Source organism: Alexandromys fortis, unplaced genomic scaffold, assembly GCF_014885135.2.
Source record: "Alexandromys fortis isolate MF-2015 unplaced genomic scaffold, M_Fortis_MF-2015_v1.1 scaffold_57, whole genome shotgun sequence".
Taxonomy (NCBI): Eukaryota; Metazoa; Chordata; class Mammalia; order Rodentia; family Cricetidae; genus Alexandromys; species Alexandromys fortis.
In genome coordinates this window covers 8,847,404-8,861,583 of record NW_026067941.1, presented here as the reverse complement: position 1 = coordinate 8,861,583, position 14,180 = coordinate 8,847,404, and the positions used below count along the sequence as shown (strand labels likewise).

Genomic DNA, 14,180 nt, shown 5'->3' with positions numbered 1-14,180 from the left:
CCCATGGAAAGCAAGCCCTTTAAGATCTTCCTTTCCACTATGGATGGTGGTGAAGTCAAAACATGGGAATTCACACAGATGCCTTCTCAGCTGCCATATCCACATGGGCACCACTTATCTTATCCAACATGCTTCAATGAGAAATTTACTAATCCTATTTGATATTAGGATTCTCTCACCATATACATGCAAACACATATACAACATATCATACATATTCCCCACATCAAATCAACCTCCAACTAGAAGATCACATTAGAAGAGGTGAAATGGGATAAAATGTTTCATAATCACAAACTCTGTTAAACAATACCAATATTTGGTATTGCTAGAGTGAATTCAGTATTTGTGTTCACGCATGCCTTATGTGACCCAAAGAAGCAGGTCTCTCTGGGTGGATGAGAAGAAGCAGCTGGGGTAAACTTTCTCATAGGGAAGGAAAGGAGAGGCAGTATGCCATGTTTTCTATCCGTTATGAGAAATTTTCTTGCTAACTGCTAGGTTTCTTTACAATCACTTTCTATATTTTCTAGAAGGTTCCTGAAGAACAAGGGAAGAAATGCAGGGTAGGGCAATGAAGTTCCTAAGTTTGTGACCATTTATATGGCCACAGTAGTTGCAGCCATACTTAACAGTTAAGAAGTGTGTGACTTATTGAAGTACAGTGTACACGTCAATGGAGTGCTCCATCACAAATGGGACATTTATATCACGGCATGGCAGAAGACGAGTGGAAAGATTCTTAGAGCCAGAATTCTGGGAGGACTGAAGCAAAACAGTGTTTTCTGGACATGCCAGGACTCAGGAGCTCACAGCCACTGGTGTCCACCTGCACAAGACCAAGCCAAGCAACGTTCCAGCAAGAGAGGGAGAGGCTCACAACTCCCCCTCCAAATGAGAAGCTATTGACAGCTGACGGCTTCTGGGGAGGAGAGAGAGTCCGTTTTCTTTCAGGGTGTTGCCTCCAGTAGGTCAACCACGCTCCAGCCGATAGTTTGCATCCATCAGTATGTGGCTGTGTAAATGAGACATTTTGAGTGAGTGAGAGAGCAAGAGAGAAGAGCGAGCATGAGCAAACAGGTACAGACTTGTGAGTGGGTGAGGGGGTGAGGGGGTGGTTCTGGGAGGAGTTAAGAGGAGAAGTGGGGGTGAGTATAATGAAAATACACTGTATGAAATTGTCAGAGAATTACTAAAAATATTGTGTTTTTAAAAGTGTTACGTGCGGGAAGTTAAGTCACATGCTTGGCCTTGAACTCTTAACACAGCTCTATTATATAGATTGCATCTTTATCATCTCGCTGACAAGGGAACGTCACACAGCAGGTAGACAGGAAGCCGGTGCCATCTCAAGCAGCTAGATTTTAGCTTATAGTCTTATCCATCGCTCTTTGACTTCCTATTTTGGGAGGGGGTGGTTACTGGATATTAGCTTAGGGTTTCGTGCATATGAAAGTACTCTATCGTTGAGCTATATTCAAGCTCTTTTATCATATATATATACATATATATACATATACATACACACACACACATATTAGACTTGCTAAGTTTCCCAGGCTGGATCTAAACTCATTCTGAGGCTCAGTCAGGTCTCAGTTCTGGGATCTTCCTGCCTCAGCCAAGTAGCTGGGATGACATGTGTGTGACCCTGTTTTCAGCTCTCTTGCGCTAGTGAAGACTGGCACCAGGCAGCTGGCTATCACCAATTGTCCACCCACGTTCTGCTGCATTCCATGTTCTACCATATGGCTGCAGGAGACGGCCAGGACCGATGTTGAGCATCAGGAGAAAGGGTCAGCACAGAAGGAGAAGAGAGTGTAGCCAGGCCAAGTCCAGATCACAGAAGACCAAACATGAACGGGCAGTGAAGAGAAAATGTCTTCAATGGTATTCATAATCCGAGAATTAAACATTCAAAGCATAGGGGTTAGAGAGATGGCCCCACAGTTAAAAGCACTCGCTGCTCTTCCACAGGACCCAAGTTTGATTCCCAGCACCTGTACGTCAACTCACAGCTACCTGTTCTGCCAGTTTCAGGGGTCCTAGCTCTGCTCTCCAGTCTCCTAGGGTACAGCACTCATGCACATATACCCCACACGCAAATAAATAATAAAAAATAAATGTCAAAATCTTGAAAAAGAATTAAAGAAAAAATAAAGCTCAAAGCACAGTGACAAACATTTTCAAGTTAGTTAAGTTTTGTTTTGGATTTTTTTGGTTCTCTCTCTATTCTCTCTCTCCCTCTCCCTTCTTCTCTCCCTCCTCCCTCCCTCCCTCTCCCTCCTCATCTCTCTATCTCCCATCCCATGTGTGTGTGTGTGTGTCTGTCTGTCTGTCTGTCTGTCTCTCTCCCATCCTGTGTGTGCGTGTGTGTGTTCGCATGTTTCTGTGTCTGTCTGTCTCTCCCATTACATGTGTGTGTGTATGTGTGTGAACATGTGTTTGGACATATATGTGTATGTGCATGTGGAGGCCAGAGGTCAACCTTGGATATAAGTCCTTAGGTCCCATTTGCTTTTCTTTCACATGGGATCTTTCACTGGCCTGGTGTGCACTATGTATGCAAGGTTCTCTCTCTCTCTCTCTCTCTCTCTCTCTCTCTCTCTCTCTCTCTCTCTCTCTCTCTCTCTCTGCCTGTGTCTACCTCCCCAGTGCTGACATTACACGTCAGCACCATCCTGACTTTTCCACCTGGATCCTGGGGTGGAGCGCACGTCCTCATGCTTATGTAGTAAGCATTTTAGCATTTTACTGACCAAGCTATGTGGTTTTGGTTTTTTGTTTGCTTCTGTTTTGGTTTTGTTGGTTGGTTTGTATCCTCTCCAAAACTAATAAAGGCACTGGAAGATGGATGATCCAGTAGCTCTATGGGAAATGTAGGCTACTGTTGCTGTACAGAGAATGATTGTTAAGACAGTCACGGTCATCCTTTTGATACAGTGATTTCTCACCTGGGAATGAAGAACTAGGTCTGAAGTTGTTTATGTGGCAAGGAATGGCTGGGAAAGAGGGACCCACATGGGCTCAAAAACTGTGTGAGTGCAGTCTCCGAGTGGAGAAGCTTGCCCTTTCTTAGAGGTGCCCTTTTGACTGCCACCTGTGTTTTCGAAGACCCTGAGACATACAGAGGACTATCAAGTACAAGGAGGCAGCTAGGAGAAAGCCGTGATCATCACAGAAGGTATGGGGCAGTCTGGGGAGGTGGGAGCAGAGCTAAGAAACCCAGTGAACAGATAAGTCAATGACTGCTTCCCGAACGATCTGACCTTCTGCTTTTATGGGTCTTATTTTTATGAGTCTGTGTGCTTCATGTGATCTTTTTTTTTTTTAATCCCATTTGTTTCTAAAGAGAAAGAAAGGATGTGGAGTTGGGTGGGTGAGCAGGTGGGGGGAATCTTGGAGGATTTAGGGGGAAACTGTGATCAGAACATATTGTATAAAAAGATTTTCTTCAATAAATAAGAAGAAACGATTGTGCAGAGACAAAGGAAAGTAAGGCATCAGGACGACTTGGGCACAAATGCCATATGACTACAATGCACGAGTATGTGCCACACTGTGAATACATGTACAACTGTGTTTATGTGCTTATGAATGCTCACTCAACACTTGAATGCAAAGTGTTTATGCGTGTGTTCGCAGTTCGCATGTCTATATGTATTCCAGGCTCTCCGCTCGCGCATTCATGTCTATGGCAACAGCCTACAGTACATATAAGTTTCACTCATGGGAATAGCAGCCCTTGACTGACAGGGGTCAGGAAGAACCTTGGCTCACTGGTCTTGTGTCCTGGGCCTCAGAGGAGACTCTCTGATGTCCCTTAGATGATAAAGTCTCAATATGGACTTTCCAGATCAGAATCTTTTGTTCATAAGAAGAGGAAAGAGAGCTGTGTCTTGACACAAGTGTTACACTTCTAACAAATCAAAACTGCCTGCTTGGAAGTCTTCCAGTTGTTGACCCAGAAGCCCTGTCAGGGTGCAATTTGTAGGATTTTCTAACATGTAGGCTTAAGACATGTGCTGTTTTGAATCAGAATGTCCCCCATAAGCTCAGATGCTCATACGCTTGGTGGCACTGTTTGGGTAGGTTAAAGATATGTGATCTTGCTGAAGGAAATATGTCACTGGGGATGGGTTTTAAAGTTTAAAAGCCATGTGACATTCCCAGCTCTCTCTCTCTCTCTCTCTCTCTCTCTCTCTCTCTCTCTCTCTCTCTCTCTCTCTCTCTCTCTCTCTCTCTCTCTCTCCTTGTGCTTGCAGAATATCATCATATCATCTGACAGTGGGGTAAGTTCAAATCTGACCTCCTTTGGTTTGTTCTGGGCATTGGGAATCATGGATACAGACCAGGAAAGAGAGTTCTGAGCTGGAGATGTGGACCAAGTCAGTATCTTATAAACTGAAGGTTTGGCAGTGTCAGGGGTCACAGAGGACTTTATATAAACTTTAGAAAACAGAGATGACCCTTCTCAACAGCTTCCTCATGCCCCTCCACTAAGCAAATGGAGGGACTTTTGCTGGGAGAGAAGATCCACACAGGGGTAGAAAGCTGCTGGGACTCACAGGGAAGCCGCAGAAATGAGCCTGGATTTGGCTCACGCTATAGGAAAACTGAAGTAGCAGACCCCAGCCTTTGAGGCCGTGCCTGTAGACTTTCTCATTCTGCTCCCAGTGAGCACTTAGTGAGAGGCAAGTGGGAAGTCAAGAAAGGCAGCTGGGATTTCAGTGGTGATCTACTGTTCGCTATGGTTCTAGTAAGACAGTTGACTGTTAAGACCCTACCCTCAAGCCATCCTTCCCTTTGGCGTGAAGCTTGCCCGGCACTGCTAACACCTAGTGCCTGTGAGTGTAGCTGACTGGTACAGAAGTAACAGCTAAAGAGCATGGTGGGTAAGCAACATCAGGTCTGGGGAAAGGAGTGCTTTTGCCATGATGGATGATGAACTGAGGTCAGTTCCTTGGCAATGGACGTGGAGGAACTAGAACAGCCAATCGGCAAACATCTGTTTAACTTTTGATTGATCCAGTGATTGTGCTGGATGTTGGTGAAAGAAAGGGGAGGATAAGATATGACTTCTGCTTTAAGGAATCTTTAATTAAAACTAAAAGAAAAAGCAGAGGAAAAGCAATGTATGATGTTGTAGGGAGTATAAGCCATGCATAAGTGAAAAACCGAGATTAAAGCAAAAATAACAGCAGATGGGGGATTAGGAGACGTGGGTTTGTAAGCACCAGCTCTGAGCTGCGGTTCCTCCCTCTGAGAAATCAGAGAGCTGAAGCAGAGACTTTAAGTTCTGTCCCTTGTGTAGCAGTATCTAGTAAACACCCAGGGGGAGTGGTTACCATGACTTCAATATAGACAGTATTGCTAGACAAGGAGAGCTTCAACAGGAAGCAGGGCTTCAGTGGGGAGCAGGAGCCGAGCCTGGCCAGGGCCCTCATTCCTAGGACTCCATGCCTGATATGGAGCAGCATTCTAGGTAGCTGCCACACCTCTCGGTTGCAAGGCGTTCACTGCTACAACCCAAGCCTAGTTTCCATGTTATGTCAGCCATCCTACTAGACCACTGGGGTTTTGACTTCTACTTTTCTACATACAAAAGACAATGAAAATGTCGAACTCCCATAAAATTATTGTTCTAGCCTGTTACAAAACCTCTAATGGAGGACACAATGTGATCCAAACTGTCCACATTCTTCATAAGGAGAATCCTGAGTGGATTCTGTTCACCTATCCGAGCAAATGCCTTACCTTGACCACATAGCTATGCTGGAGAGTGCTCTGGGATAGGAGACAAGAGCAGCATACCCCACAACCTGGCCTGTGCGCTCCTTCTCTTGTCCATAACGCCTGGAGCTCCCAGATCACAATCCCAATGCTGTCCTCAGAGAAATCTTCCCTGGCTTCAGTGGTTTTAATAGCTTCATGTGGAGATGTTTCTAGAACTGCCATTATGGAAAGGGGGTGAAGCACAAAAGACTCCCAGCGCTCTCTCTCTCTCTCTCTCTCTCTCTCTCTCTCTCTCTCTCTCTCTCTCTCTCTCTCTCCTCTATTTGAGCAAAACAGCTCTACTTTGATCCTGTTTCTGGGAGAAATTGCCCTACAAACCGACACCATTTGGAACTCACTGACGTATTTTAGGTGTACCACTGCAAGGATCATCCTTTGGATAGCAAAATCCAGCAGCCGCTCTGTCAATGACAAGCCTATATTTTTGGTGGAAATGGCTCATAGTCCCAACCCTTCTGTCTGCTGGCCCTGCAAGAAGCCTCTGCCTTTTCAACACAGTCTCTAGGCAGCCGGCCACAGCCGGCTAGTCCCAGCTGGTAGGAATGAGAAACAAACAAACAAAAAAACTAATTAGCCTTTCGGTGCCGGGATTCTTGCTGGCCTGGGCTCAGAGTTGAGGAGTCCAGTCAGAAGCAGACATGGTGCCATTCCCAGAAGCTGAGAGAGCCTGCACTAACAAGACCCGCTGGCATGCATGCAGTGCCACCCTGCAGACCCCCGTCGTCTAATGTCCCTATTTGTAAGCTCCAAACACAAGCAGGAAGCCCCCGCTCATGACAGCAACTGGCTGTGTGCACAAGTGCCTCCTTCGATGGCTCGCCCACAGCTCCTTCTTCTTTTCGTGGTTTTCTGCTCAGATTCTTCCAGAAGCCACACGTCTAAGGCCACTTAGCGACTTTCCACCCTGCTCTGCACATTCCTAACTCTGAGCCTTGTCATCACCTGGCTGCAAGGATAACACTCTCTCAGGGATCTGAGATTGTTGCTTTAACCAGCGCGCTGTAGTCTAGGGAAGGCAGAGGAGAGGAAACTGGTTTCCTAACCAGACTCCCGACGTCTATTGACTCCAAACACAGCTTCCCCCTCCACCTCCTCCACGTCGCTGTCATCTCTACTTAATGTTTCTCTGGTTACCAAATACTAGAGTCTACTTGTCTCTCTTGCTAGTCGTAATTTCTAGGCAGTCTGACAGTCTCTTCCTGTTTGGATATCTCTGGGTTTCCAAGCTGCCCTGAAGCCAGGCTTCCTCGTACTTCCCTCGCTAATTCCTCCAGTCTTCTAGGTATTTCTCAGCCCCCCCCCCCACTTGTTGCTTTAGAGTTGCAGATTTTTGCTTTCCCCCTTGAACTATTTTACAAACTCTGGCAATGACTGCTCTTCTCTGGCCAGGAACTGCCCTGATACAAGACCGAGTAAAACAAGTTTCCTTCTTAGCTCTCCCATCCTAGGCAAATGGCACGACATGGGTGTTTCCTGGGCAAACAAAGTGCAGTGCTACCCTTACGCTATCCTGTGCATCTTCTCACCGATGATTCAAGTGTTGGAAACCAACCGAATTCCTAAATTCATGTTAGTGGGTGGTGTTTAAAGGTGGAGCTACAGGCAGAGTAATTAGCATCACATGAGTGGTGTTCTCATGACAGGAAGAAGCTGGAGAGAAGGCTCAGCAGCTAGAGCACCTGGCTACTCTTCCAGAGGACTGGTGTTCCGTTCCCAGCATTCACATGGCAGCTCGGAACCTTCTGTAATCCCAGTCCTCAGGGATCTGGTTCCTTCTTCTGGCCTCTGTGGGTACTGCAGGTACTTGGTTCACAGGCGTACAGGCAGGCAAAACACCCATACACACGCAAACAAAATGTTCAAGAGAAAAGTGAGTTGAGTGGCCCCATGATGCCCTCCCCTCTGTTGTGATGCAGACAAAAAATAAGCCCTTACTGGAGACTGGTATCGTGGTGTTGAACTCAGCAATCTCCAGAAACACGAGCCAAACACACACCCAATCTGAGGCAGTTATATGTCACTTTATGGTGTACATATGCCCTGGGAAAGTCACCAAATAGTAACCACAAGAATACCAAAATGTGTATGGGGATAGGAGCTAGAAATTTCTCAGTTTCCTCATGATCTTTCCGCACCACTGCCATGTATCTGGCCTGTTGTAGGCTACGGAATCAATACAAAGCTGTATTAGTTAACATTCCCCATTGCTGTAACAGACTGTCTGGCAAAAATAGCCTAAGGAAGGAAGAATTTTTTGGGCTTATAGTCTGGCAATCCATCTATCATGGCAGGGTAGGCATGAGGAGCTGGTGACTCTGTATCCTTAGTCAAAGGATCGGGGAGGGGGAGAGTATGTTGGTGCTCCCAGTTCAGAGATCAATGCTGCCGACATTTAGAGTGTGTCCTCCCACCACAACTCAGTCTAGAAAGTTTCGCACAGATGTTCCCAGAGGTTTGTTCCATGATACCTCTAGATTCTGTCAAGCTGACAATCATGATTAACTATCACTGCACAGGACTGTATTCTGTGGCTCTTTTGCTCCTTCAGGGCCTTACTTTATGCATAGGGTAGCAGAGCATCCCAGGTCACCTAGGAGTTATGGGAGGGTGTGTCTGGAATGTGGGACTTTCAGTTTTACCACTGAGAACCCCTAAGAAGACTGTCTGCCCTTCCTACTGAATTCTCGAAGTAGTGCTATCTCCTCTGAAGTCAAGATATGGACCATAGTGATGCATCATGGGAGTCTAGACCAAGTATGGTGCCTCAGTCAGGACAACATAGAAATACAGATCTGCAGAACGTGTTAATAATGCTAAGAAATGCAAGGCCAGGCCAGTACTGCTTAGGGGCAGCTAATTCTTTTGTCACCCTGTAATGTGATCAGGAGCCCAGTAATCCTTCCATCCCATCCTGGCGCCACCAGGAAGATTAGTGGGCATGAAGGAGAGTTTCTAAGCTGCTTTGCCCAGCTATGGAGTTAGATCCTCCTTCAGCCCACTTCTAAGCACTCACTGCCGTGGTGCATAAGGACCAGTATGACAGAGTCATCTCAGTGGCTGTTGCTGTGTTAGCCTTTACAGCAAGGGGAGGGTCGCACGAGTGTTTCCACACCCCTTAATGATGCTCAGAGAACACATGACAGTCACACCACAGCAATGGACCCTGTGGAGAAATAGCACCAAACTCTAGGCCTCAGGTTAAGCAGTAAGAATGTGCTTACTAATTCAGGAAACCATTTCCTAGGAAACCGAGGCCCGTGTGAGGGTTCTCAGGAGAATCCAGATCAGTTACATGGTGTGTGCATAGGCATCTCCCCAAATATCTATTTCTTGTGTGACCAAAATGTTCCCAGAACTTCAATGGCACACCATTTCCCCAGCCTTCTAAAGCTGGAGATCCATCTCGGGGACATTTTCTACTCCCAGGAAGGAAGGATGACGTCTTTGTGTCCCCAGCCCCGGCATGTTCTCTGTTGCTATGTGGTAAGAGGGCCTCTGCTCCAACCAGAAGCCCTCAGGTTGCTGTGGAATGCCATAAAGACATGAATGTTGGGGTGTCTGCTCCTTTTAAACATGCATGTCTGAGAAACAACCTCTTCCCTAAGATTACCCTTCACTCTCCATCTGATCTTTAAAACCTTAAAGGTGCCAATCAGCAAACAGGAAAAAAAAATCCTCCTCCGGCATCCATCCCAGAAAGCTGATGTACACTAAATCCTTCCTTTGCTTAGATTAAATGCCCCAGCAGCATTCGGCTCTCGATAACACTTTATAGCTGTGTTCAGACCTGCACAGAATATAAATTACCACTGAATTATACACCATTGCATCATCGGCCATCAACAGGCAGGTCACAGGGTTTTCCATCAAAGGTGCCTTTGAGACCTGCTGGGATAAGGCAAGAGATGTTGGATGTTTGGGAAGCAGGCATGTTGCAAGGGATGGAGCTCTACACTGCTTCTTTCTGCAAGCTGTGAAAATCTTCCAGGCTGAGACACTGCCAGGAGTAGAACACAGAAACCATACGTCCAGGACAGAAGGTATTTTTTTTTAATTTCTCAGGCTATATCTTTATATTACAAGGCTATCCTGCACCCCAGCATATCTATGCTATAGTAACACAGCATCCTAAGTCAAGGAGCTATAATGGTCGGGTCATTCATAAACTGCCATTGACTCTAGAGAGAATAGAGTTGGTCATTTATTTTCAGAATTTTATTTTATGTATATATATCTATATATATATATATATGTGTGTGTGTGTGTGTGTGTGTGTGTGTGTGTTTTCCTACATGTATATATGTATACACCATGTGCCTATTACTGGCAGAGTCAAAACTAGGAATAAGATTCTCTGAAACTGGAGTTATAGGTGCTTGTGAGCTGTTACATGGGTACTAAGAACCAAACCTGGATAATTTGCAGGGGCGGGGGTAGTAAGCACTTTTAATTGCTAATTTATTTCTTCAGACCCCAGGTGGCCTTTTAAAAAATCCATAAGTTGGACATCAGTGAGTATCCCCAACCATGAGCCAAAATGTTTGAAAAAATACTTTGCATGACTGACCTGCCAAGACATGCCCACTAATGCGATAGTGGTTCAAACATTATAGGAGTAACCAGCCAGCTTCTGATTGGATTTGAGTCCTGCTCTACAAGATGGAACTCATACCTGGTGTTATCGTTGGGCCAAGAATGTATAGCTAGACAGGTTATTTGTCCTAAGTGAGAATTTACTGTTATTCTGCTAAATGGACACAGTTGTAAACTGGCTTCTAATGACTCATTGTTATAGCCATAGATTAGTGCATATCACAATCCTCACCACAAGAACTTCTATTTACAGTAGATGTGATTATCTCAAGATTCACAAGTGTCCAAGGGGCAGAGAACAAGAATACAGAATGTTCAGCCTTAAGTAAAACATCCTTCTGATCCCCTCCTCTCAAGGCTCGGGGATCACTGTGAAGAGGAGGAAAATACTGTAAAGAGGCAGCAACTATTGATGGAGGTGGGTCTTGTATCTTATCTGTTGCTTTCATTGGTTAATAATAAAGAAACTGCCTCGGCCCTCATAGGACAGAAAATTAGGTAGGCGGAGTAGACAGAGAGAATGCTGGGAAAAAGAAGCTGAATCGAGGAGTCGCCATGATTCTCCCGCTCCAGACAGATGGATGCAGGTTAAGATCCTCCCTGGTAAGCCAGCTCGTGGGCTACACAGAATATTAGAAATGGGTTAGAACAATATGTAAGAGCTAGCCAATAAGAAGCTGGAACTAGCCGGGCCAGGCAGTGTTTAATAGAATACAGTTTCCGTGTAATTATTTCGAGCATAAGCTAGCCATGCGGGCGGCCGGGTGCCGGGGACGCAGCCCTGCCGCTCTTATTTCAACAAACTATGAATATAAGGAAACACTGTCCTCTGGACACAACAGGGGAGCTGCACATAGGATTTCACAGAGGTTACGACAGCATGCACAAGATCCATGCAAGGTCAAGCCAGGCCAAACACCAGCATGGAGAAGGCAAGTGGACACAAAGTCCTAACCCTAGCAGAGGAGCTATTAGCAATCGATGCCTGCTGGGAAAGAGAGTTCAGTTTTTCCTAAGGGTGTGGCCCCTGGTAGATCGACCAACCACACCCCTGTGGAAAGGCACACATCCATGAATACATAAGCAGCACAGAAATTGGACTTGATGGGCAGAAAAACAGAGGACATAACGTTGGGTGGGAAAGGATGGGGGTGGATCTGGGAGAAGTTGGAGCATGGAATGAGTATGGTCAAAACCCATTGTATGAAATTCTCAAAGAACTATTTCTTTGGGTGGTGGCGGGAGGATACTGCTGGTATAGAGTGTGCATTGACGCTCCCCTCGTGGCCACTCACCAAGTAACACAGAGCAGCAGCAGTTCACACTGCTGACTCCTTGATCTTGAACGTTTAGCCTCTAGAACAATGAAACTAAATTTCTATTGGCAAAGCCACCTCACCTGCCTCCTTTTGTTACATCCGTCCTAGCAAACCGATGCAGCAGGAACACAGGCAGTGATTGGTTTAACAAGATTACATTTCAATGTGTGAAGCAATGTGGTGAAACAAGACTGTCTGGGCTGGGCGGACGACTCAGTTCTTGCCTCGTGAGCATGAGGGTTTCAGTTCAACCCCCAGAACTCACATCAACATATTGCATGGTGGCACAAGCTTGGGATTCAGGCTCTGAGGAAGTAGAAACGGGGGCATCCCTGGAGCTCTATACTCTGCCAGTCTAGTTTAATGGATCTCTGGGACTCGTCAATGAGAGGTCTCATCAATCAAAGGAGGTAGAAAGTGTTCCAGAGAATGACATCTGAGATTCTCCTCAGGTGTCCACACTTATTCATGTATGTGTACCTGAACACAAACAGACATACACACACACACACACACAAGAATGTCTATTTTCAGTCTTGACGGCCATCCCATAGCTAGAACGGGCATCAAAATGTACCCCTTTGAAATAAAAGCAGCTTGGGTACCTCGTTCCGAGAAGCTCCCTCACCTCTGTTGTCTGTGTGCATGCCTGCATTAACATGCCTAGATGGTGTTATGGACTCACTGGCCTGGCGGCATCTACACTAAAGTCAGACCACATGGTGGAGGTGGATCCTCCCGGGTTATAAACAGAGGATTTCAGCCTGTGGACTTCCACATGAAATATAGACCTCAAAACTTAGAGGAAAAGAAAGTAGAGGTGTACCTGGCCTACCTGGTATGCCACTTAAATTGTGATAATGTTTGTGATATTGATATTGCAGAGGTGTTTGTGACTCTCAGCTTGTCTCTCTCTGTCTCTCTGTGGCTCTGTCTCTCTCTCTCTCTGTATATGTGTGTGTGCATATCCATGTGTGTGTGTGTGTGTGTGTGTGTGTGTGTGTGTGTGTGTATGTGTGTACAGGCATTCACATACCCATGCCTGAACTGTACCTACTTGTGATTCAATTGGTACCTTGGTGTTTCAGAAAGCATTTTTAGTTTTTTTTTTTTTCAGAAATTCGGCACCAGAATAATACCTTCTCTGCAGGATTATTTTGAAGAGCGATAATAATACATGTGAAAAAGCTTAGAGAAGTTAAAATTGCTTTCTATATGTAAGGTATAATATTAGAAATGGAAAGCTTTAAGTGAAGCGGAAGAAAAATGGTTCTTAAGGACAGGCAAGAACTGTAGCTGCTGTTTCCATCACAGTCAGCAACTTCATTCTCCACTGGCCTTGGCCCAGGGTAAATGCCAACCCGGAGTGCTGCTCTCAAGAGGAAGCAGGGAAAGACGCTCAGGATGCTCTATTCTGTGTATGCGTTCCAACCAGAGATCACAACCCCCCCAGCCTTTCTTGGAATTGAATCTGCCTTTGAACGCCCAGAGGTCACCGGCTCCTGTGGGGTCACGTGACAACTCTGGGTGTGTGAAGAAGTCTGCCTCATCAGTGGGCTCCATCAGGAAAACAAAAGGAAGCAGCCTGACAGAGAAACATTGAGAAGCCCTACACAGCTTGATTCAGAAATCTTTCTCAAAACCTTTCAGTTCCTTTTTCTTAATAATAAAGTGAATGAGGGGAAAGTTGAAATGAATTTAGGGATGTATCTACTACTTGGATAGATGTGTCAAGTTCCCTTCCTAATGCTCCTACCCTTCCCAACCACTAGAGCCACTGCCAGGGCTTTCAGATATTCTAATGTATACACGGGCATTTTTCCTGCAAATTCCCTTAACTCTTCTGCACCTTCAGCCACTGAATAGGCTTTTTGCCAGTGTTCAGTGTTCATACCTAAATCAGTGTGTGTGTGTGTGTGTGTGTGTGTGTGTGTGTGTGCATGCGTGCGTGTGCACGTGCATGCGTGGGTACATGCACATGGAGGCCAGAAGTTGATGTAAGTGTCTTTCTCAATCACATTCCATCTTGGCTTTTGAACTAGAGGCTCGCTGAACCTAGAGCTTTGTTGATTGGCTAGACTGGCTAGACAGTGAGCTCCAGAGATCCATCTGGCTAGGCTTCCCCAGCACCATGGTCGCACCAGCTAGCTTTACCCAAAATAATTACACGGAAACTGTATTCTTTTAAACACTGCTTGGCCCAGCTCTAGCCTCGTACTGGCTAACTCTCACATCTTGATTAACCCATTGCTATTAATGAGTGTAGCACCATGAGGTGGTGGCTTACTGGGAAGAATCTTAACCTGCGTCCATCTTGGAAAGGAGAGCTATAGTGTCTGTCTCACTTCCCTTCTTCCCAGCATTCTGTTCTGTTTACTCCATCTACCTAATTTTCTGTCCTATCAAAGGGCCAAGGCAGTTTTTTTTTTTGTTTTTTTTTTTTTTGTTTTTTTTTTTTTTTTTTTTTTTTTT

At 45.6% G+C, this 14,180-nt stretch overlaps 1 protein-coding gene across 2 annotated transcripts in view; it reads right to left on the bottom strand.

Annotated features, from left to right (window-relative positions):
* Tmem178b (transmembrane protein 178B) overlaps positions 1-14,180 on the bottom strand; it is a 384,621-nt gene that overhangs the window by 13,023 nt on the left and 357,418 nt on the right. The gene's annotated exons all lie outside the window — the stretch shown is intronic.